Below are 26087 nucleotides of genomic sequence, written 5' to 3'. Positions count from 1 at the left end.
TTCCCCAAGAGGCTCAAAGATGAAGTATACATCGATTTTAGCCAGCTGGAAGAAACATTTACCATTCCCAAAAGCAAAAACCAAATAGGATCTTAACCTCCACCTATAATCAAGCAGGAATATAAATACCAATACCAATGGTAGTATCTGTGAAGGTAATGACAGTCACAGGATTGTCATAAGCCAGTACTCTGTCTCCTTGATCAAAAGATATCCCTTCAGAAACTCTGAACCAGGTTTTTCCACAAGAAAGGTGCTCATTTCAGAAAGCCACATCAACTACAATGTTGGACATCCATAGTCCTCACTTCTCCTTCCTGAAACTATGGTCTTAAGATAAAATCAGTTCTGAAGAGTAAACATTATTACCCCCAGTTTCCAAATAAAGAAACTGACTACATGCCCAATTCTGAAGAAGCCTGCTACATGTCCAGTGACAATCAATGACATACAGTAGATTCCAGACCCAAACTCCAGACATTGATTCTAAAGTCCTTGTCCTTAGCCGAAATTACCATACAAGTCTCCCAGAGTTGTAAATCTTTCTCATTTTTCCACCACAGTGTCAAAAGAGTTCAAGGAAACATGAATCATTTCTTGGTTTGTCTGTTGTATGACTAAATGCAGACCTTGGTAGGGTTGTAAACACAGTAGAGAATTACTAAAGGGATACGGACATCTCCATTAAAATATGATTGTTGCTCACCATTTTTTTCTGATTTATGTATGATGTTTTTCTCCCCTGAGTTGGTGATAACTCAACGAAAACTAAGCCACACCACCATGGAACGCATGAAAGAAAGGGTTTGGTGAAAATCCCTCTACTCACATTTGTTAACAGTGTGCACCTATACCAAAAAAAAAAAAAAAAAAAAAAAAAAAAACAAACAAAAAAAAAAAAACTCCATGGAATTTTGGAATTCTCGACCCTCTGAAGACTATTTATTGGCTTTATACAATTCACATACAACCCAGTTGTATGGATACCTTAAGATGCAAAGCAAATTATTATTAACTCATTCTTTATACATTTGTAGCCTGGCTCAGAGGCTGAACCCTTATGCCTTTTTCTTCCCCTCCTTTGAGGAACTTTTGACAATGATCTGTCTTGATTGGCAGACAGTTGCTCTCCCATCACTTTCACTCTACCACTAAGAGCACATTCAGATCTGGGGAGGTGCAACTATGAAAGAGCCAGGCTGAGACCTGCAACTAGCTCCGGGAGGCTGCCTCTTGCTAAGGCCTGTGGCTCTCACACAGACAGAAAGGGAGCCTGAGAAACTTGACAGAGAGGGGTACCCTCTGTGGGACTGGGAAATCAACTCCGTTTAAGCTAGGAGGGTCCAAGAGTGAACCTAAGCTCTCCTCACTCATCCCTCCTTTAACAGGATGGCTTGTGTTTGTTTCTGATCAATTCTGATTTGTTCAGAAACTTCTATTGTTCTATTCCATATTATGTATAAGAATTAAGTGTTGTTTGACCAAACCCCATCTTTGCTTCCATCCCATCTTAAACTAAACCCGGAGAAAACATATTTGTTACCAGTTTAGGGCAAAGACACTTTAATATGTCATTTGGTCAAACTCAATTGTTAAATATACCTTTCTAAGACTCCTGTTTCCACATCAAGTGGTTTTTGGTTTTTTTTTTTTTTTCAAGTTTTGATCAAAAACGATAACAAAGTGTCACAGATAAAACCACACACTGAGATTGATCATGAGAAGTTTTTTTGCTTATGTTTATTTAATGAAGTTATTTGTGTAGGAATAGGACCATCCCAAATGGTACAGCTTCTCTTACCAACAACTACTAAGCAGAAGATCCTTGCTATATTATTTTTTTAGCACACAACATTATGTATGTGAGAAGCAGATGGCGAGTGCCAACTTGGCACCATTCCGCCATATGTTCTTTGTATTGCTAGGCATGTACAGAGTGATGTGCAGAGTAAAAGAAAGCCAATGAAATTGCTGAAGCCAAAGGTAGCCTACTTCCCTGAGCTCTCCCAACATTTGCAGTACATATACCAAGGACCTCCAGGGGTAACGACTCATCTAGGATATAGAAAATCTGCTTTAATTTAATTCTATTCAATAAAACCTATATCAAAACATTCCTTTCCATTGTACCCCACGGGTATCTTCTGGTCGAGAAAAAGAAAGAGTAACGGATCTTAAAAAAAAAAACCCACACTTAACAAAAAAAGGATACAGAATATAGATTGCAAATACCTCAGGAGGATATATAACAAGAAAAAACAAGAAAGCATAACTACCCTCGCTGAGTTTGGTTTGCATTTGCTGCTAGAAAGCATGAAGTATGGTAATGAAGGAAAATTTTTGCAACATGATGGGTTCACATCCAAGTGTAGTACAAAAGTAGGTATATTCTGCACCATCATATAACCTTGATCTGACAATTATTTTTTTATATTTATTGTACTGAAATTTCCCCAAATGAAATCTGTAATACTTAGTAGACCTCATATATTGAAGACCCATTATAGGTTACCCTTTCTTTTAAAATTTTTTTTTCAACGTTTATTTATTTTTGGGACAGAGAGAGACAGAGCATGAACGGGGGAGGGGCAGAGAGAGAGGGAGACACAGAATCGGAGACAGGCTCCAGGCTCTGAGCCATCAGCCCAGAGCCCGACGCGGGGCTCGAACTCCCGGACCGCGAGATCGTGACCTGGCTGAAGTCGGACGCTTAACCGACTGCGCCACCCAGGCGCCCCTTAAAATCTATTTCCATGTGAATGCCATAAATATTCTTCACGGCAACATGTACACGAAAATGGCACTAATTACCTTTTATAAAATTATGTTATATAAATGCATTATAATACATAAAATTAGCACCTGTAAATTAACAAGATGATATGCTAGATACGTATATATAGATCATACCGGCAGCAAAGTCTCCTGTGGTGCCTGCTGTACAGCCGGCATAGTTCTAGCTGCTTTCCATCTATTAATTCTTCAGTCTGCCAAACACCCTGTCCAGAGTCGGCTGCATAATTTGCAGAGCCCAATGCAAAAATGAAAATGCACGATCTCTTGTTGAAATGGCAGTATAAGATCTTTTCTCTTTCTTCTATGCTCTCAATGTATCATGAGATATTTGCAGGGTGGTGGCAGATCTTCACAGATGCCCAGGGTCTTCTCCCATTCCTGACAATGGGCACATGTATCCTTGGCTGGTCTGACTCTGCTGGGCCCTGAGCCCAGGTCCCACTGAGGGCCAAGGGAGTCAGAGGAGGCAAGAGAAGGGGCAGCCCAGAAACCCTCCAGGGAAGGGAGGGGGGCAGTAGCAGACGGGACCACATGTGAGTCAAGGCTCCAAGACCCCAGTATATGCTTCATTGTTCCATCTGACTTCATTTCAAAACATAAATTCAAAGTAAACGTGGGTAAAATGTCAAGATGGTGACCACAGAGCATGAAACACAAAGAACAGGGCAATAATGCTAAGTTTCAGACCATGCGTATGTGTCACTGGTTACATGCTGATGAAGTTGCCCTCGACCCAAAAAAGGAAACACTATTATTATCTCCATGTTACAAACGAGGAAACTGAAGCACAGAGAAGATAATTAACTTCCCCAGAGTTACCCAGCATATAAATGGCAGAGTCAGCATTCAAACTCAGACAGGATTCAAATGAAATCCTGACTCTACATGTCTATGTTCTTTACACCCCCCCCAAGAGGAAATAGATTTTTAGTCTCTAATCTCCTACTCTACTATGTCTGAATGATTATTTCTAGTCTATCCATATCTAGAAGGCACATATACAACTGTTAGTTACAAAAATCATACACAAAAATGCCAGAAAATTCTAAAGCTTATTCATTTATGTAAGTAAGACCCAGATATAGAAAGGTGACTATTTGCTAATTTTCATTTCCAGAAAAGAAGAAGGGAGGGGAAGCTATATTATATGTATTGGCAGTATATGCACACCTGGTATATTGATACCTGCATTTCAAATATCTGATAAGTTATATTTAATGTCATATTTACATGAATATCTGTGTCCTGAAACACCATTCTAAGTGTGATTCCAAGATTTTCAGAAACATGAGAATTATTGCCGGTACTTGAACCCCAAGTGATCCTATGACATCTCTCTGACACTTTTGCATCTTTTTTCTTTACACTTCTCCTCCTTCCTGGTCACTATCTTCTATGACCCCCAACACCTGCAATCATCATCCTATCTAATCATAAAAAAGAGTTTTCTCTTCTATTTCCCCATCACTTATACCAATAAAATTCCAGTGATCCAATAAAAAATCCCAACGTTCATTCGTTTGTTCAATGAGTATTTATTGAACAATTCTGATTTGCTCTATAGACTGTAAATTGCATGTTTGCAGATTGTCTGGTTAACACATTAATTGATAGATTATGACACCACGATTTTTTTTAAATTTTTTTTAACGTTTATTTATTTTTGAGACAGAGAGAGATAGAGCATGAACGGGGGAGAGTCAGAGAGAGAGGGAGACACAGAATCTGAAACAGGCTCCAGGCTCTGAGCAGTCAGCACAGAGCCCCACGCGGGGCTCAAACTCACATACCGCGAGATCCTGACCTGAGCCCAAGTTGGACGCTCAACCGACTGAGCCACCCAGGCGCCCCAACACCACGATTTTAAAAAGAGCTCTCACATTTACTCATCCCTTACCCCACACACACTAGTCCAGGTCTTCCAATGAATCAATCAGTCTTATATCAGCATTTATATGTGAAAGGAAAAGGGGGAAAGATAGCATCTCTCATCTAGGATTCACCTTTAAAAAAGAGAAATCAATTCTAGTTTTCTTAGCGGGGATACGGGAAAGAACATGTCCTAGGAAGCTAGAAAATTCAGTCACTTTACCGCTGTGGTTGCCCTTTACCCTCCCACTTGCAATTTGTAACCGTTTGACTTAATTTCCACAGATACAAGGTGTTTTAGAGTTGTAGCATATCCATGCCAGAGAAGATAAAAGAATATCATCCTTTTTTTTTTTTTTTTTTTTTTTACTTTTGACAGAGAGAGACACAGAGCATGAGCAGCAGAGGGGCAGAGAGAGAGGGAGACACAGAATCCAAGCAGGCTCCAGGCTCTGAGCTGTCAGCACAGAGCCCGACGCGGGGCTCGAACTCACAGACCGCGAGATCATGACCTGAGCTGAAGTCAGATGCTTAACCGACTGAGCCACCCAGGAGCCCTGAATATCAGCCTATCTTTTAAGAAATGTATCCAAACTGACCTACTCTGTTTGACTCCGTAGCCTCCAATTCCCGGTAGCAGTTGCTCTTCTAGTTACAATTTAGCAAATTGTACCAGAGGTGTTGGTTTACATAGCTGTCTGAAGCACTACAAGAAGGTCAAGGACTGAGTCTCCATTATCTCTGCATTTGGCTAGAGAACCTAGCACATATTAAGCACTTAATGAGTAATTAAAGCAATAATTATCAGATATAATTCATAAGTTCATCATTTCAGTTTGAATACTGGGTCCACACCTGTGATCAGCAAATAAACCATAAACGTTGTCTAACTGGGGAAAGATAGTTTCAGTTCCGCTTTAAAACTTGTCTGCACTTTAAATTTTTGGAAAACAAGAGTCATTGATTTGGTGATTGCTCTGTCACTTTCTTCTAACTCCAAAATGTTAATTATTATAATTGTTAATGCTGATAGTTCCTGACAACATCTCTACAAGTAAGGATCAGATAATATAATTTGCATTTAAAAGGAGAAGTATGCCCTCGCACCATTAGAAAATGGAACAGTGTCCACTGACATCATTCATACAAAAACGATCAGGGATAACATTGTCTAAATGGACTCTGAAGATCAACTTCACTTAGTAAATTTAATATTAACTAAATTTAATATTCAGTGCATATTAACTGTTCTCTTAGACTAAACGTTACACATTGAGTCTCGTCCTTTGCGAGTGTTTTTCCTATAGTCTACAACTATGATCGTCTATAAATATTCTCTTTCAACCAACAACTAATGATTTTAGCTTGCTTCTCTCTTTAAACCACACCATTCTTGAAGATAAACACTGCATCTAATTAATCTTTGTGTTATCCATCATGCAAAATACAGAGCCTTATAAGTAATTAACAGGAAATGAGCAGTGTGGGAATGAGCAAATCCTTCCATTCCACAATACCATAAACATGAAAGTCGTGCAGGGGGGAAGAAACGAGTCCTAGGAGCAAGATGTACAGTTGTGTGGTAAAATATCCCTTTCATTTTCTTGTTTGAGGAGAGAAGCCTTCACATGTTACAAATCTGAAATCACCAAAATAGAAAAGCCTGTCACTTGGGACTTCCAATTTTGTTTCTCCCTACACCCCAATCACCCTGCCTTAATGCACCGCAAATCCATCTTCAGAGGCCTATCCTCTAAGATATCTTACAACAAACCTAAGACTTCCCATTTTTCATACTTGATCAATACATTCATTTCCTAACAACAAAAACAAAAAGCATTCGTTTTTTTCAATGCAGTGCATGTCACTTCTGGAAAGTAAGGACTAACTCACATTCCATAGCAACATTTAAAAACCAATTACCCCAGGTATTTGTGTTTACTAATTCCTGTAAATTGTTGAGCAGAGTATCTTGCTCTGCCAAAAAAAAAAAAAAAAAAAAAAAAAAAAGCAAGAAGCAAGCATGGGGGAGATGTCAACACTTTGAAGAGTTAGCACTTTGGGGAAAGAGAATCAGCATATAAATCTAATTTCTATCTTGACACCTCTACTGTCCCGTCCCCCTCTCTCAACTTGGTAAGTAGTTTTGATTCCTGGTTTACTAGAAAAGCAGAGGTTCTCCATTGTCACTGTTTGTTTTTTTTTTTTCAACGTTTATTTATTTTTGGGACAGAGAGAGACAGAGCATGAACGGGGGAGGGGCAGAAAGAGGGAGACACAGAATCGGAGACAGGCTCCAGGCTCTGAGCCATCAGCCCAGAGCCTGACGCGGGGCTCGAACTCACGGACCGCGAGATCGTGACCTGGCTGAAGTCGGACGCTTAACCGACTGCGCCACCCAGGCGCCCCCATTGTCACTGTTTTAAAGGCAAAGATATACTGTGTCCATGTTTATCGGCTGCTTTTAAAAAGTGAAAATCATACTCTTCACCTTTTCATTACATTTTCAGTGTAACATAAATAGTTCATTTCACACTCATGAAATACACATCTCTGCAGTATAAAGGCAACGGCAGAGATAGAAAACAAGCTAAGACACAGACCTTCTTCTGAACTGTTTTATCACCTGTATCGTATTTATAATGATCCATTTTGTTTTTAAATTGATAAAAAAAATTCTAACATCTTACTACTAACTAAAAGTGACTGAATTCTGCAAAGACTAAAGCAGTCTCTTATTTAAATGTTAATCCTCTGAAGGTAAAAGCAAAATCTTAAAGACTTAAATAGAAGATTTATTCCCTCACTTCTTTTTACGTCTTACAGAAGTCTGCATGATGCCACAGGATTTAAGTTCCTTGTTCTAAAGTGTGCTGACACATTAGGGGTATGTTTAGCTCGCACTTTGTTTTGTAACTGTAATCACTGTTGGTACTATGTTAATGTTACTTTCTCATAAGGAAATCATAAAATAATCCTCAATTCTACTTCGTTGTTTATCTTTTTCTTCCACCTCTTGCTTTTTAAGGAGGATAATGAATCCTTTTAAATCATTTTCTTCTATTTTTTCTACCCTATGGTCACTGAGGTTAAAATAATTGGCAAATTACCAATATGTCTAAAAACTTTTTTTTAATTTTTTTTAATGTTTATTTATTTTTGAGACTGAGAGAGACAGAGCACGAATGGGGGAGGGGCAGAGAGAGAGAGGGAGACACAGAATCGGAAGCAGGCTCCAGGCTCCGAGCCGTCAGCCCAGAGCCCGACGCGGGGCTCGAACTCACGGACTGTGAGATCGTGACCTGAGCTGAAGTCGGACGCTAAACCGACTGAGCCACCCAGGCGCCCCTAAAAACTTTTTTTTAATCAGATCTGGTACCGAACTTCCGTTCACTACTCTTGCTATAGTAATAGTTTTATTGAAAACATGTATTACAAATTGTAACAAATACAGGTATGGCTTCTTCATAGAGATTTATTAGCCCAATATGGATACTGCATTACTTTGCTATCAAATCAGAGTCAGAATTGATAGAGTTAACTTTTTAAAAATTATCTACTGTCAGAAGAGTTTGATACCAACCAGGAAAAAGGAGGTTATCTTTCAGGTTACGATATTAAAGTCAGCAATGCACAATCTCAGCTCTTGTTCATTCTGGCAAATCACCAGTGGCTGGATGATTTACAGCAGGTTACTAATTATAAGATAGCACATAAACATTGCTAGAAACTTCAAATGTCCACCTGCTAGAAGGGTAACTACAGGAGCTGTACATGTAGAGCAATCACGATCACCAGCTGACTCCAAAGGCAAATATTTGGTTAGCAAGGCTGACTGTTCACCAGTGTTAGTATTCACCGATATCAAATAAACCATATCCACAACAGAAATTTCCATTTAAATGGCTGTTAACAAGTCTGATGAAGTTAAACTGAGATACGATGATTGCAGAATTTTAATGATGGAAGGAGTCAACAGACCTGTTATGAAACAGCTGTGTGTGCTGGGGATGTTTGCCAGTGGGATCGTCCGGATCCATGAGTAGCATGGTAATCTTACAGTTGTGTCCTAGAGTAGCAGATTTAGTCATGGCCAGTGAGAGTGACGGAGGACAGAGGAAAATAGAATGTAGTGTGCACCTACTATGAAACAAAGCCTGAACTAGATACTTTCAAGTGTATTAATCTGTTTAGTAGTCTCATTAATGGTGTAAAGTAAATTTGGTCATGGTCATGTTTTTTTACGCATGACTAAACAGAAGCTGTGAAAGACTGTGCCAGGGTCATTCATGCAGGGAAAGAGTGGGATATGGATCTAAATACTTCAGATTATGGAACCCATCTCTGCCCTGCTGTGTGCCCTTCCACAGGCCGCTTAATCTCTCTGAGTCTATTCCCGTGTCTTTCTAATGAGCTCTAAAGATGCTTCCATGTTATTATTTACTCCTGATTCTTTTCCTTCTGTTGTCTTTTTTTATTCCTTTATAAATGCATGGTGGACAGTTGCTTAATAGAGATTAGTACATTAATGCTCCAAAGGGAGAATCATTAAAGAAATGGGGGGCACCTGGGTGGCTCAGTTGGTTAGGCATTCGACTTCAGCTCAGGTCACGATCTCATGGTTCGTGAGTTCGAGCCCTGCATCAGGCTCTGTGCTAACAGCTTGGAGCCTGGAGCCTGCTTCGGATTCTGTGCCTCGCTCTCTCTCTCTCTGCCCCTTCCCAGCTTGCCCTCTGTCTCTCTCTCAAAAAATTAATAATAAAAAAAATTAAATCAACGGGCCAGTTAATTATGTGCACCCCAAGTTAGAGAGTTAGGGGTCTCCATCTCTACATAGAAGATATTTGGTCCATCCTCCAGGTTCAGTGACTGAATCCAATGAGCAACACATCAGTTATTTTATTTGACATTTAGAACTTGTTACCAGTTTTTCATAAAGACCACAAATGTTCACCATTTGTGAGCTGTGGTTGTCTCACCTACAGTGTGCAAATCAGACTATTGCTTTAGTACGTAAACAGTATTTATCACACAGGGCTGTTCTAATAATTAAATAAATATATGTAAGAGTAGAACAGGGTCTGGCATGTACATGCTATATAAAGCATTCTTTATTTTTATTATGTTGGATAATGTACCCTTTTACCTATGAAACATATAGAACATTACATAATTCCTGACAGACAATACGAATGGCTGTGTAAAAGGATTCATGCTTACCCTGGCCTAAAAACATTAATTGCTGATTACACAGTTTTTGTATTTAGAATGTATCCAGGAACATTTTCAACTCTTTTCCTCTTCTATTTAGAAAATTAAAAATGTATTATCACTGTTCCCCAAAAATGACTAGGAATAACTCCCCTCCAAACTATGTAAGGAAATGAAACAGCATTCAAAACAAATGTATTAATATTATGTTCTATTCGTCCAGGGACAGGAAAGCATGCAAAATTGCCTGTAAGCAAATGGTATTCAATAAATCTTTATTGTAAGAACAAATTAATACATAAATGAGCAAGTAATTATTTATTTTTAATTTTTTTTTCAGTTTACTTATTTTGAGAGAGAGATTTCACGACCAGGGGAGGGGCAGAGAGAGAGGGAGAGAGAGAATCTGGAGCAGGCTCCACCCTGTCAGCACACAGCCCAATGTGGGGCTCCAACTCACAAACTGTGAGATCATGACCAGAGCTGAAATCAAGAGTCTGATGCTTAACGGACTGAACCACCCAGGTGCCCTGAGCAAGTAATTATGGAAAAAGGAGACATGACCCAGTAGTAGTGAAGCATTCAAAACAATAGAAAATCAACTAGAAAAACAAAATCCCAACTTTAATTAAGGACATTAAATCTGAAGGACAAACAGCAAATGCCCATAGATTTATTGATTTAGAAAATAGTAGCTAAGGAAACTTCACAAAACTTCACTTAAGAGGACACTCAAGGAACTATTCAAATGGATTATCACTGAAGTAAAGGAAGTACGGTCTATACCTCCATAGTCAATTTCCACAAAATTTCTGATGAACCAACGAACCACTAGCAAGCAAAAGAAAGAGAAAATAACATCAGAGAGGAGGGCTGCTGCCTTGTCCACACACAGGTCTTCCTCTTGGATAAGAAAGTAATCTCTATGGGGCACCTGGGTGGCTCAGTCGGTTGAACTCCGACTGAACTCCGACTGTTGTTCGGCTTAGGTCATGATCTCACAGTTCGTGAGTTTGAGCCACAAGTTGATATCTGCGTTGCCAGGGGAGAGCCTGTTTGGAATTCTCTCTCTCCTGCTCATACTCTCTTTCTCAAAATAAACAAACTTTAAAAGGAAGGAAGGAAGGAAGGAAGGAAGGAAGGAAGGAAGGAAGGAAGGAAGAAAGAAAGAAAGAAAGAAAGAAAGAAAGAAAGAAAGAAAGAAAGAAAGAAAGAAAGAAAGAAAAAGAAAAATCTCTATGATCCCTCCAATCTGTCAGTGCCGCAGATTCTAACTTCCGAGGTGGAAACAGATACCATCTAAATTCCTCTGCTTTGACGGGAAATGTCTGATTTTGTCACAAAGTCATAAATCTCTCGCTGGGAGACTGTTCATTCCTTTGAAATTCCTCTCTTTCTTATTGACTTACTGTGGGGCTAAACATTTCTCTGCCACCACTCACTTTCAGGTCTCCTCCTCATCCCTTCCCCCGAGTCCTAGTGAGTCTTCCTTTGATAAAACTCAGAATGGAGAAAGCTTGCCTCATCCCTCAAGTTTGGCAAGGGATTCTTCAGTTTCCTTTCTTGAAATAAATTAAATCTCTGGGAAATTAAGTCTCTGAGAAGAAACCAGACAAGCATACTGTTGATTCTGGAAATCCAACAAACCACTCCAATTTAGAATTTCCACCCAGGTTTTCACAGTGCTAAAGGAAGCATCCAGTACATGCCAGAGTCAGAAGATCTGGCTTCTGTTTTTGAGACTTCAGTCAACTACAACTAGAGATAACATTATACCTTTTAATCTCCTCTCTGGGTTTCCCCATCTACCAAAAACGGGAACCAAAGGTTTTCTTCAGTTTATATTTAAATATTTTTATTACTCTGAACACTTCCTTCTCTTTACTCTGAGGAAAACAACCCTGCAAGTACTTTCCTCCTCCTCTATCATCACTCTCCACCACCCCTCATGCCAACTGTTTCCTCTCATGTGTCCTTGAGATAAATTCAACTTTGGAAACTCATCAGAATGTGGGTCATGACCCCTGCTGCTATGAATCCCACTGCTGAGCATTTACTTTTCTATTTCATGACTTCCTTCTTTCTCTCCCAGTTGACAAGTAGGCATTCGTTCCTTCAACAAACATCTACAATGAGCCTGGATGCCATTCTGACCCGGATCATCAGAAAGATCAATAAATTCTAACAACTTCAATCTCTCCTCCACTCCCATAAGACCAGTTCCTATAGCACCGACCATGACCTTATAGCTGTAGGCTTTGTTATACCAGCTAAGAATTTTCTTTCATGAGAACTAAAAATGATGTATCTCAGTACTAGCTTAACAAATGTACTCATTTGAGAGAATCTGTCATGAAGTAACATTTACTTGGTTAGAATTATTAAACACATCATTATAACACCACATTTATTCACAGGGCTACACTGAAATCATTATGTTGGTAATAACTTATAAATTCTGAGAGGTGTTTTGGATTGCTTGAGTAAAAATTATCACACCAGGGGGCCTGGGTGGTTCAGTCGACTGAGTGTCCGCCTCTTGATTTCGGCTCAGGTCATGATCCCAGAGTCATGGGATCAAGCCCCACGCTGGGCTCTGTGCTGAGCATGGAATCTGTGTAAGATTCTCTCGCCCTCTATCCCGACCCTGCTCTCCTTCTCTTTCACAAAAACCAAAAAACAAAAACACGCTATCACACCATCCTAAAAGATGCCGACTTCTTCAGGGCAGTAGATCTAGACTCTTACACGGAAATGAGTATGTGAATCTTCTGTCCTACGCTCCCCTCTCTGAGACCTCTACATTCTGTGTATGCTACCACTCCATCAGCTTCATGTCCCTATGATTTTCTACATGACCCGCACATCCTTTTTCTAAAGTATAATAAAATGCCAAGAGTTGTCAGGGCAGAGAACACAAGAAATTTCCTCACCAATTTTAATACTAATTACACTCCTTTCAAGGCAGAAACTGCTGTTTTCAGCCTCATCCAATTTTAGCTAGATGGCCGGTTTAGAAAGCATTATTGTAAAAACGCAGTTTCATGGATGCCAGTTTCTCTTAATGACTCATCTTCAGCTGCACAGGCTTCTGAAGACACGGCAAATCGTACCAACAAAAAAGGTGCAAAGTTTCTATTCTAATAAAGATCTTGGCATCATGAGATTTCATACTGTCTCCCGTACATATTCTCTTAGATCATTCTGAGATGACATAGAAATTGTGGTGTGCATATGTGGCGTGAAGTATTAGAAACTTAAAACTTTCTTAACACATCGGTTTCCTCTCTGGTCTTACAAAGCATTTCATAATCAAAAAAAAAAAAAAGAACTCAAAGTTAAATATCAAGTTTAAATTACCTAATAAACCCATTCCTCAAAACAGCATATCTGGCTTCACAGGAAATCTTTTACTTTCCTAGTACTATTCTGGTCCATATAGGACTACCCAAGATCTTTCTAGAATGACATATATGTCATTCAAATAAACTTTTATATTAGAACTTTCAAATGGTCTTTCATCCATTGAGGCAAATTCTGTTTCAACTATTAGGTATGACCCCGATGAGCCAAATTATTCACCACAGAATGAATGTCAATAATGTGTTGTAGCTTTTCCTCTTAAAATATAAGTCCAAACTATCTGCCCTTTCCTCTGAAACAACACCTCTGTTCATCTAAAGTAATTCATCCTATAAACTTCTCCCTGACAATTTTACAATCACTTCTCAATTATTATCATCAGGTAACGTATCCTTATAAGAGATGATGACTTCTGTTTCTAATTAACATTGTCACCTACTTTCTGATTACTCCCATCTAGAATAGGCTAGAAGGGAAGATCCCTTAAAGTAAACCACTTAATTATTTTGGTGTCTTAGGAATATGTGAGACTTTAAAAGAAAGAATAAAAAAGAAAAAGTTTAGAGACATCGCTTTCACAGAGAGAACACAGGCCAATAGCAAAGGAACCAATGATTTTTAGCTCACAGGCAAGATAACAATATTATCACTCACTTTTACTGAGTATTTACTATAGAGCAATCACCAGCTAAACACTTCCTGTGTATTGTTTTACTTAATTTTCGTGAAACTATTTAAGGTAGGTACCGTTAAAATATCCAATTTAGAGATAAGGAAGCTGAGGTCTGGCAACCTAAGTTACTTAACCAAGATCAAAACAGGTAAAGGTGTCGAGGTCAAGGCCCTTTTACAGTATATTGGAGTGACTCCTTCAAGAGTGAGAAAAGTCTTATATTGTCATTTTTCACTCATTGTGAAAGGGTATTATGGAAAATTCCAAAAAAGAAGGCAACAATGTACACATTTAACCTTGAACACTCCAGAACCAAATCCTTATATGTGAAGCCATGGTAAGACTTTCTTTACTCTTTAGTACTTATAACAAGATAGTCTGCCTATCTTATTGTAACACAATCACTCCATAATTTTTATAACTGTCCCAAACTCTTTAAAGGCATGTCCCAAACATCTGTAGTTCTTTCAAAGCGTTTGCAAACATCACATAGTAATTGCTTTTAGTACATCAGTCTGAAAAACAGCATCCTTTATAAATTACTGATGCAGTACAATTTTTTCACTTAAAAAAATCTAAATTTTATTTTCATCAAAGGTATCAAATCAGTGATCCCATTGCAAAACATTGGCCAGAGATTTACATATTAGTTCAGAAATATCTAATTAATTATGGGTTCTGCAAATTCTTCTGCAAATTAATTATAGATTCATCATGACTTTTCTCACACATTCTTCTAAAGATCCCATCTTAAAAATACTTCAACTATATAGTGTGTGTTGTTAACCACACCCAAAAGCTATCAAAAGAAGAATTAAGCATTAATGCTTATTCTCCCCAGAATTACTTAAACTAATCTATCGTACTTATATTTCTCTATAGAATTACAGTATGAAATATTCAGGGATATCATTCACCTTGCCATATAATTTAAAAAAAAAATGATTTTCAAAGAGTTTTCTAAGAACTATCCACTGAGTTAAATATTGACCATGGGCTAAAGCAGAATACAAAGACTGACTTTTTAATAACAGTTTTTATATTAAATGTTTTTTTCTTTAGTAGAATAGGAGGAACTCACCTACCCCCTTCCTTTACTAATACTCACTCTACAAACAGGCAACCAATGGCAATGTTATTTATATTTATAGAAGCACTTTAAGTGCAGTCAATAATAGGAGTACACACATATACCCATGGCCTTCATCCTCATTCAGATTATAAAAATATTCTAGACTGGTGTAGTCATAATTTATAACACTAAGACACATTCCAATTAAAAATATTCCAAAATTAAGGGCATATATTAAATTATATAAATTGCTGAAGGCATTATTTTTTATTCAGTTTTTGGTTGTTTTTTTTTTAAGACTTTATTTTTTAGAGCAGTTTTAGATTCACAGCAAAATTGAGACTATATAGAAGTTTCTCATAGTCTCCCTGCCCTCACACATGCACAGCCACCCTCTTACCCACATCACTTACCACAGTGGTATATTGAACTGGATTTTTTTTCAGGTTGGAAAAATAGTATTTAGCTACACGTAGAGATGCTTATGTTTTCCTAAACTAATCATAAAAGGAGAATTTTATAGTTTAAGAGCTACAAGAGGGGCTCCTGGGTGGCTCAGTTGGTAAGGTGTCTGACTTGTGATTTCTCATGGTTTGTGAAATTGAGTCCTTTATCGGGCTCTGCACTGTCAGAGAATGTTGGGATTCTCTCTCTCTCTCTCTCTCTCTCTCTCTCTCTCTCTCTCCCTCTGCTCTGCTCGAGCTCTTCTTTTTCTCTCAAAATAAATAAATATTTAAAAAGAAAGAGCTAGAAGGAACCTTAGTGATTGCTTAATTTAAGCTTCTCATTTTACAGAAAGGAAGTTGACACAAAGGCAGGTAAATAAGTGTCAGAAAGTCACAAAGTTGGGTGGCCCCTAAATATCTGAGACTATGATGCAGGTCTCCTGACTCATCGTTTTAATTACCCGGGACTACATCATGCTCCATAACTTTCAACTATATATATTGCCTTCTACGAATAATTAGAAAAATGCAAATGAGGCTGGTGTCAGCTATAACTATCCACCTGACCACCTTACTCCCATAGTTACTGGGCCAGCTGCTTTGCTGAGAAGAAAATCTGCATTAAACTCTAAGCCCATGGTTGACCCGGTGGCCCTGGTATGCTCTCTTAGGCACTCGAGGCTCAGAGGAGCCGGAAGGGAGGAAGGGGGTGCTAGAGACCAAGCAGCTGAAGAGAAACAAGGCTGAGAACCACCCTAATTCATAGCACACATGAAATTAACACAATTATTTATTTTTTTAAATTTTTTAACGTTTATTTATTTTTGAGAGACAGCGAAAGACAGAGCACGAGCTCGAGAGGGACAGAGAGAGAGGAAGATGCAGAATCCGAAACAAGCTCCAGGCTCTGAGCTATCAGCACAGAGCCGGATGCAGGGCTCGAACTCACAAACTGTGATATCATGACCTGAGCTGAAGCTGGATGTTTAGCTGACTGAGCCACCTGGGCACCCTGAAGTTAACGTAGTTATGATGTCCAATGCACACACCCAGGTGTGTTGTTTGTACAGACAAGAAAATACATATAAGCTGGAGCTTATATCACATATTTGTAGGGATACTTCATTTTATTCAGCTCTCAATCCTAATAAGCAAAGACCTAGAACAAATATATATCACTAAGCAATAGCTACTACAGAGTACATGAGAATATGCAAACTTCTGCCCATCTCAGAACCTTATAAATGACTTCACTGGTAGCCCTTAACCCTAGCTGAACATTCAAATTATCTGAAGAACTTATATAAAACACTAATGCCTGAACCCTATCCCAGATCAATCACATCAGAATTTCTAGGAGTACAGCCTTGGCATCAGTGCCCACCTTGTCCCTGTTACTCCAAGATACATGTTACATCTTATTCAATGGTTAATCAACAAACAAATGGTTTTGAAGACCTCCTTCTTGGAGGCCAAGATGATGGTCATCAAGAATATCAGAAATACAATAATAAGGCAGATAAGATGTGTTTCTTACTTCCGAGGAGGAGAGTTTTCTAAAATTCTGGGTTATGTTCCATTGTCAACTTTACATTTCTAATTTAATGCCATCCTGAGATTTTGGGGGGGTTGGTTTGTTGTTGGGTTTTCTTGCCATCATTAATGGCAAAATGTCAAACCTCCCACCCCATGCATATATAAAGCTCAGAGCCCCCTGTTCCAGGCTGACACTGACCCATTAATGAAATGGTTAGTTCCTTTGTTCAAGCAGGGAAAAAATCTATTTAGCCACATTATCATCTAAGCCACATTAGCTTTACTGTACATTGTGTCCATTAAGGTAACCATGCAAGAGTTTTACTAATGTGGATCAGAAATCTAGATCTGCAAACTATCTTCTGACTACTCTTCTCATTTTACCAAATTAGTGTGAGGTCATTCGAGTTGATACAGACAATGATGACGAGAGTGCTTTACTTGGTATATATCACAACAATTGCTAGGAAGAGTCTCCACCCAAAGCTATCTTTCCACAATATTATCTTAATGTACCAATTCTCATACGTATTAGTAAATTTGCCCTTAAATACAGACTTTGAAACAGGCAAAAAAAAAAAATGTACTATATCCCTTCACATAAAGTATTTCATTTACATTTAATCAAATAAAGCATAAATATATTTCCATATTTTTGTCAGTATAAGTTCCAACAAGGAACGTATTGTTTCTGTTTATCTCTCTCTCTCTTTTTTTTTTTTTTAAATGACCCAGCACTTGATTAGTAAAGTAAATGAGAAGTTACTGTAGTTCACAATTACTTTTAAGCTTTTGGAGTTTTCCATTTCAATGGAAATTGAGTATTTATGTATTTATTTATTTAGAAAGCAGGGGAGAGGGGTGGGGAGGGGGACAGAGAGAGAGAGAGAGAGAGAGAGAGAGAGAGAGAATCTCAAGCAGGCTACACACTGAGGATCATGACCTGAGTTGAAATCAAGACCCTGACACTCAACTGATTGAGACACCCAGATGCCCTGGGTTTTTCAAATCTTTAAAACAAAAACGGAAATGGCTTGAGGGCTATGAAGGAAAGCAAAAAATTTCCTCTTAAATCTTCTTCATGAACGATTTTTTGGAAGCCAGCAGGCAACTAGTAATTAACATACAGAAAAATGCACAACGTTACCGTGCTAACATTTGTCCCTCCATCTCAGAGTTAATCTAAATTCTAAATGCTCAGCTGCACAGGCCAGCATGCCAATGACCCTTCACTTCTCACAATGGTCTGTCAAATTCAAAACAATCATTAAACAAATATCTCATTTAATCACCCAAGAAAGGGTAGCAAACTCAAATACCTATAGAAGCCTGGGGCCAATGTAACCGAATGCATATATGGAAGGAAAAGGAGATACAGAAGGTGAAGTGAGGTTCTGGCAACACATGCCTTATTAAAAGAGGCGGTTATGAAAAATCAGATTTTATGTGAAAACTTCTGAATCCTGAATGCTGACACAAATGCAAACTATATAAATTGCTCTGTAGGCCAAATTATTCTACCTGAGCTGGGAGGCAGACCTCATCTCTGATCTAGATGATAAAAAAGAAAGACAAATCAGGAGAGGAACAAAAAAATTGATATGGCTACTGTTTCCATTAAACATTCCAGTGAACTTTGTTTTCTTATACTCTATAATTTCTCAACTCTATGCCAGTGCATTAGGGCCAGCTTTCTTCAAGATATTCAAGAGATTTCATCTTGGGTTTCCCTAACTAGTTTGGCCTGAACCCCTAAAAATGTGCTAAAAAATACAGAACACAGACGAAAAGAAGAGTGAAACTGGTTTTTTTTAGGTTTTTAAGGGGTGTTTTGTTTTGTTTTGTTTTGTTTTGTTTTTATGAATGGTGATTCAGGGAATGAATGGATAACTGAACATGAATCACTTGGAAACATGAATAAATATAAACAGTGAGTTTTTGCTCACTCATGCCCCCTCTCTGTTTTTGTCAACATTTGGGGGGGGAGAAGCTGAATGAAAGGTAAGGAGTGGCTAAATTCCAAAGTAAAATCATAAGCCAAATAAAAACCATACAAGAGTTACAACAGATACACAAACACTGCCTCAAACCAAACATAACCCATCTAACAAGATTCCAAATGAGTAAAACCGCACTGACAAACTGCCTCAGTCACTTGCTCGTAAGACCGAGGAGGACTTAGTCACGTAATACAGGTGAATAAATCAAGGAAAGGGACATGGACAAATGTCTCTACAGTTATGCAATTTGCATGTGCGACCTGGAAAAGAATATTGGAGGGTACTTCCAAAAAAAAAAAATTTGTTTTTACAAATGTATTTGTGACCTCATGCTAGAGGAGATGTGGAATTTATGTTATCTTTGCTGACGGATGAATTACCTTTAGATATGCAAACAGAGAGTAGAATAATTTTATACTTCAACAAACCTACTTTCTTACCAAGTGCCTTACACAGAGTAACAACTGGTAATTCCACAGGTTTTAAAGCATCTTCCCTCCTGCTATTTACCCTACACTTCACCAAAACTCTGCATTTTCTTTCATTCACCCCATTCTCTTATTTTCTTAAACTCTGTCAAAATATGCAAAACTAACAATAACAAAAAGAAAAAAGAAAGGAACAATAATGACTATACACATGTCTATGCTTTTATGATTTAGGTACAGCATCAAAAGTATAAATGAGTAAACAGAATCTAAAGTAAATATATATTTTCAATGAGGCTATTAAATTCAGATGTAGCCCCGGCTATGTGAGAGCTGCTAACAAATTATAAAAATTAGTTTCATTATTATAACTAAGTGACTATCTAATGTCTCTCATTTAAAATCATGGTGTTATTGGGGCGCCTGGGTGGCTCTGTCGGTTAAGCGACCGACTTGGCTCAGGTCATGATCTCACGGTCCATGAGTTCGAGCTCCGCGTTGGGCTCTGTGCTGACAGCTCAGGGCCTGGAGCCTGTTTCGGATTCTGTGTCTCCCTCTCTCTGACCCTCCCCTGTTCATGCTCTGTCTCTCCCTGTCTCAAAAATAAAAAAAAATAAAAATAAAAAAACCAAAAACGTTAAAATCATCGTGTTATTAACTCTGTCTACACCAACCAGAGCTTAAGGACAAAACTTAAAACCTACAACTGAGAATTACAAATAAAATCTCAAAGAAAAGTCAAGGTTGGGACCAACGTGAAGACAGTGGCTTCACGCTGACAGAGTCGGAAAAAAATTTGATGAGAAAGAAGAATACAGTGCCCACTGACGTCGCCCAACTGAACCTGAGTTCAACTCATGAAAGGATTTTACGTTAGGGGTTATCTGTATCAAACACAGATACATTCACAGAAGAAAGATACAAAAACCGATATTCTGAAAGGAGAGAACAGATAAGAAATGCTCAGTAATTGTTGATTACTGATATTCTCTCCCAAATGTCGTATCTGACCAACTCACTCTTGTCTACAAGCAAGCCAAATACTGTAAGAGCATGAGACGTGCCTGCACCAGATTATCACCCTGCCTGTCCTTTTCCAACAGCTGATAGGCCTATGATGTGCAGATCAACATCTTTTCACCAACGTGCCTCTCCCCTGAGGCTTCACCGGTTACCTAGAAATGAAATAATACGTCTGGATGGATTTCCACACCCTCTCGCCGAGTGGGAGGACGCTATAAAATGAAACTCAGTTGCCTGATTGTGAGAGAAAAATACATATCGGTAGATAACTCAGGTCCTGAACGGAATATACATTAGATATAAAGTAAGTGAATGGTTCACTCAGAAGTTGAATAAAATTATATTTCCATTAATTAAAAGGTTTTCACGAGTCAATGTAATAGGCAATATGTATGAATTATCCATAAACGTGAATAAAGTTTTTTTTCAACCAATATTTATTCAGGGCCTAGGAATTGCTATGGGTTGTGTTACATGCTTGGGAGTAGAATGCCCTGTATTCCAGGTGCTCATATTCTAGTGGGAGATACAAGTAATCGCATAATTACAGTACAGAAACCATCTATGACATCTGCTTTGAGGGCCGTAAGCAGAAGGCTTAATAACAGAAGTACTTGGAGCCCACACTCTACTGGGACTGGAAGAGAAAAGTGTAAGGAGGAATGGTTTCTAAAGGAGGTGCCACTTAATCTGGCAGAGGAGTGGAGGGAAGTGTGTTGTAGACCATATGGAAGACCGTGTGCCAAGACTCGAAAGCAACAGCAGGCCTGGTGGAGAAGGAACAGAGATTGGGCTTTGTCCTTTAATAAAGGGAAACCATCCAGTGATTTTAAGCACAGGAATAACATGCAAGGTCATTTCTGGATGGCACACGTTAGCTACTGAGCTGCCTCAAAATTGCCTTCACATTAAATACTGGCTTCACAGTTAAATCCACATAACATCTAAAATCAGATTCTAAGTGATTTTTTAAAACCCTTCCCCCATCTCTCGTAATCAGTTGACTCCATAAATATTTTCTGAAGGCGGAAGTGTGTTTTGAAGAAAAGAAAAAACAAAAACAAAAACAAAAAACAAAACAAAACTTTGAGAACTGGGATGGGGTGGGCAGACAAGATAAAGGCACAGAAACAGGAACATGGGAATGTACCTGGCATGCTCTTGCAAGCAAAAAAATGAGCCTCGTTCTAAGTGTAATAGAATTTCAGTCTCCAAACAAACAAACAAACAAACAAAAATTAGCACAAAAAATGACGGGATGGAAAGGAAATGAAATACCTTCAATTTAATTCAGCCAACAATGGAGAACAATTGAAATACTGTAAACCGAAGAGTAACAAGTTGAGTGAGAAAACTTACCATGTCTGCAGATAAATGTGCAGGGCAAACTAAGATTGTCTAAGAAAACTTTTAAGGTTCTTTTTAAGTTTCTCCATTTAAATAAATAATTTCCCCTTTTTCAGGGGATACGCTAAGTGTCCTGGATTAAATTCAATATGGGCAAGAAAAAAATCTTTATATTCTCATAATTAGACTATTTTCAACTAAAGCAAATGGGAAAGAGATATTATTCCTTTTCTGCAAAAATATCAGCACACAATCATCAGTGGGAGGAATCTGAGAAAAGAAAGCAAAGTCTGTCATGTTTTAGTGATCCCATTCTTCATTTGGTACTTACTGACTAGTGGGGTTTCAGCAATTGCAGGGGAGAATTCTGACCTCTTGTTCCTACTCTGACTCCAGTGTGATTCAACCACAAGGCTAGAATCAACTGGAACGCATAAAACCATCTTCATCTAATAGAATACCCTGGATACGTCAGAATCACTATAAAGAGCTGCAAATCAGGGGTGCCTGGGTGACTCAGTTGTTTAAGCAAGGAATTCTGGATTTCCACTCAGGTCAAGAACTCATGGTTCATGGGTTCGAGCCCCACGCTGGGCTCTGCAGTTACAGCATGGAGCCTGTTTGGGATTCTCTCTCTCTCTCTCTCTCTCTCTCTCTCTCTCTCTCTCTCTGCCTCTCTCCCAACGCATTCATTTGAACGCTCTCTCTCTCTCTCTCAAAAATAAATAAACATTTTTTAAAGAAGAGTTGCAAGTCAGAGTCAACAATGCAGAGTAACAATGCAGTCATTTAACCACTTGTGAACCAAAGATAATAAAATTTCAACTTTACCTTACCTCCATAAACTCAAGGAAGATTCAAGTCCCATAATATCCTACTAGCATATCATTTACTTGAATGTGCTGAGACACAGTAGGATTAGCCACACATGTAAGTAATACCTGTGAGCCAAATGTCCGAGACTTGTACGTATCCAAAGTATCTCCTTTAAGCAGTTTCAGGGAAAAAAGCTAAGGACATTTCATGATTTGATTTCTATGACATGTTCATGAACCTGATCTTGGCATTTGATTCTTTAAACTTAGTTGGCTCGTGGGACTTACATTAAATATTAGCTGCCAAAGTTCATAAACATTATTTGTTCAGTCTAGGACAAAACTGCTATAAAAATTATAGAAGGGCAGTCACTGAATTCACTTATTATGTCTGCTACTACCAAATTAGTCAGCATTTTTCATTTTTGCTAGTTTTTTAGCAATGCTGCACTCTGCCTTTAAAAGCTTTGCCAAGAGGATTGAGTCCCACTGCCTGAGATTCCATAGCTGCTGTCCTCACCAACTCAAACGCCTTCTGCTTCCTCATTCCCTCTCCCTTCACGCCTTTCTCTGAGCTCTAATCATCCCTCCTCTCTGCCAAACTGAATTTTCCACCCATTTTCTCAAAAGTGCCAGTTTGCCCAGTCTGGTCCATTGTTTCATCAATTATGCAGAATAATTCTCTTACATTTTCAGATTCTCCCTGGGAATTGACCCTTTTTCTCTTCCTACAAAAACTCTTAAGTCCCTTCTATATAAGGAAGGAAGGAAGGAAGGAAGGAAGGAAGGAAGGAAGGAAGGAAAGAAGGAAGGAAGGAAGGAAGGAAGGAGAGGGAGAGGGAAGGAGGAAGGGAGGGTGAGAGGAGGAAGGGAAGGAGAGAAGGGAGGAAGGAAAAGGAAGAAAGAGAGAGAGAGGGAGGGAGGGAAGGAGGGAGGAAGGAAGGAAGGAAGAAAAGAAGAAAGAAAGATCCTGTGCCCTCTCAGTATATCTTTGTGATCGCTTCCCCTCCCCTATGAATGTCTTGAAAATGCAGCCTACCTCACACTACTCACTCCTCACTTCCTGCCACCACCTCACACTGGTATACCACTTAAGTGGTCCCCACTTTGCTTGAGTTTTTCTCCCAACTCCTTGCATCCCTACTTTTCTACACGCCCACTACTCTAACTGCTGAGTAGAAATTTGGGGTCACCCAAGACCCATTCAGTTGTGTCACCTCATACATGCAGTTCTCATATTTAGTTGGTATTTCTACCTTCTGTCTCCAATGTATCTCTCAGCGCCAGTATAGGGCTTTGGGTGCTTATTACTACCACCTAAAACATGATGACACCCTCCCTAACTGGTCTATCGACCTTTACCAATCCATGGTCTACCAGGCTATAATAAATCTTCCCAAATATAAATCTGACCATTCCTTACTTACAGTTTAGATGATAAGTCACTGTATACCCTGATCATAGAATATTCTTCCAGAGCTGAGCAGCAATCATGCCACCATCCTGTTCTAAGCCTTTACCAGCTCGACATTCACAGATGAATGAAGTGCAGTCTTTTTAGTTTGTTACTCAAGGCTTTGCACAGTATGGCCCCAAGCTGTCTCTTTCAATCTACTTCTTTCTAACTCATATTCTAGAATTCAAATAAACAATGTTAAGTTATTATTCTTTTTTTTTTTTTTTTTTTTTTTTTTTAAATTTTTTTTTCAACATTTTTTTTTTTATTTATTTTTGGGACAGAGAGAGACAAAGCATGAACGGGGGAGGGGCAGAGAGAGAGGGAGACACAGAATCGGAAACAGGCTCCAGGCTCCGAGCCATCAGCCCAGAGCCCGACGTGGGGCTCGAACTCACCGACCGCGAGATCGTGACCTGGCTGAAGTCGGACGCTTAACCGACTGCGCCACCCAGGCGCCCCTTAAGTTATTATTCTTATCCAAAGGCAGGGATAAAATGTTACTCACGTTTGCCACCTCCTATCATATGCCGAAGTGTTACTATACCAAAAAAGTGTTGAATAATAATCATTTAATGGACTACCCATTGAATTAATAGCCTAATATTTTTTTAAAAAGGGATATAAGTTCCCTGCAAACAGGGAATTGTGTGTTTGTGTGTGTGTGCATGCGCGCGCATGTGTGTTTAGCTGCTAGATCCCCCAGCACCCAGAAAACCTCCTGCTATTAACAAGGACTCATTAAGTTAGATCATTGGAAACGCAGGCATACTGTGGTGCTATCCACTTTGTTTTACAGCTGTGAAACACAGAAAGTGTATGGCTGCCGTAATTAAGCACTTAAACGTGAACATCATGAGAAAGATAAGACACAAGTATGTGTAAGATAAGAGTCCAAATGTGGCAGTACTCCAGAAATGTAGTATCCACAGAAGGAAGGCCTTTACTTAGCCAGCCTCCATAAGCCGGCCTTAAGTCTCTCCGAGAATATGTTAACGTTTCATAAATTTTCATTTTTCCCATGGTAATCTCTGTGGCATAGATTTGGTAGCTGAGGATTTCATTAAACATTAGGAGAAGTTCCTACAAATTAACTTAAAGACACATAACATGCAAGACAGCAATGAAAGTACACTTCATGTGCTTCAGAGTATGCTACATGGCAATCAAGTTCTTTTTTTTAATGTTTTATTTATTTTTGAGAGAGAGAGAGAGAGAGAGAGAGAGACAGAGAGAGGGTTAGGGGCAGAGACAGAAGGGGACAGAGAATTTGAAGCAGGCTCTGTGCTGACAGCAGCGAGCCCAATGCAGGGCTCGAACTCACAAACCATGAGATCATGACCTGAGCCGAAGTTGGACACTCATCCGACTGAGCCACCCAGGTGCCCCTCAAGTTCTGGAGAATATTACATAAAGACAGCAATTTCCAAGAAAGCAAAATGAAAAAGAAGGTGCTGAGTGTATAGCATTTTTATTTTTGGACATCAGTAACTTCCAAAGTGGCTCTAGTTATCGCATGAAAAGAATATCTATGAGATGCATGAAGAACGCAGGCCAGTCGCCCGTGTGCATATAACACCCACACAACCACACATCCTAAAAGTAAAAACTTCACTAGTTGTAAATGTGTATCTCAGTCTACTGTTCCATCACAAGACACAGAGGAATGTCTAACATCAGGTACCAGATAGGGATGTTTAAACAACGCTACCTTCAAACTCTGAGCTGCAAAGGAAAGGCTCACTGCGTAATGCTGTAAATTTCTGAAAGTATGTTTAGAGATATGAAAGAATTATATACTAGTTATCTGAGATGCACTATGCTACAAGCAATGAGGTACCAAAAACTGCTTTCAAGCAGACCTTCTTGGTCTATTTAAACGGTTATATTAAGGAATATCTCCTAGAAATGGCACATGGGTATACTGGCAAAAAGAACCCATTCAACTTCTTTTATACTCATTTTGTTTAACTTGAATAGTTTTTATTTCTTCATTTACAGGTTGTTCAGTCCAGCCCCTGATTCCCTACATAAGCTGTAGCAACCGGGTAA

The 26087-nt window shown here is 38.9% G+C and overlaps 1 protein-coding gene across 3 annotated transcripts in view; it reads right to left on the bottom strand.

Moving 5' to 3' along the window:
- PPP3CA (protein phosphatase 3 catalytic subunit alpha) overlaps nt 1-26087 on the bottom strand; it is a 325335-nt gene that overhangs the window by 219459 nt on the left and 79789 nt on the right. The gene's annotated exons all lie outside the window — the stretch shown is intronic.

The sequence above is a fragment of the Felis catus genome, chromosome B1 (assembly GCF_018350175.1).
Source record: "Felis catus isolate Fca126 chromosome B1, F.catus_Fca126_mat1.0, whole genome shotgun sequence".
Classification (NCBI taxonomy): domain Eukaryota; kingdom Metazoa; phylum Chordata; class Mammalia; order Carnivora; family Felidae; genus Felis; species Felis catus.
This window is presented reverse-complemented; position numbering and strand designations above follow the sequence as displayed.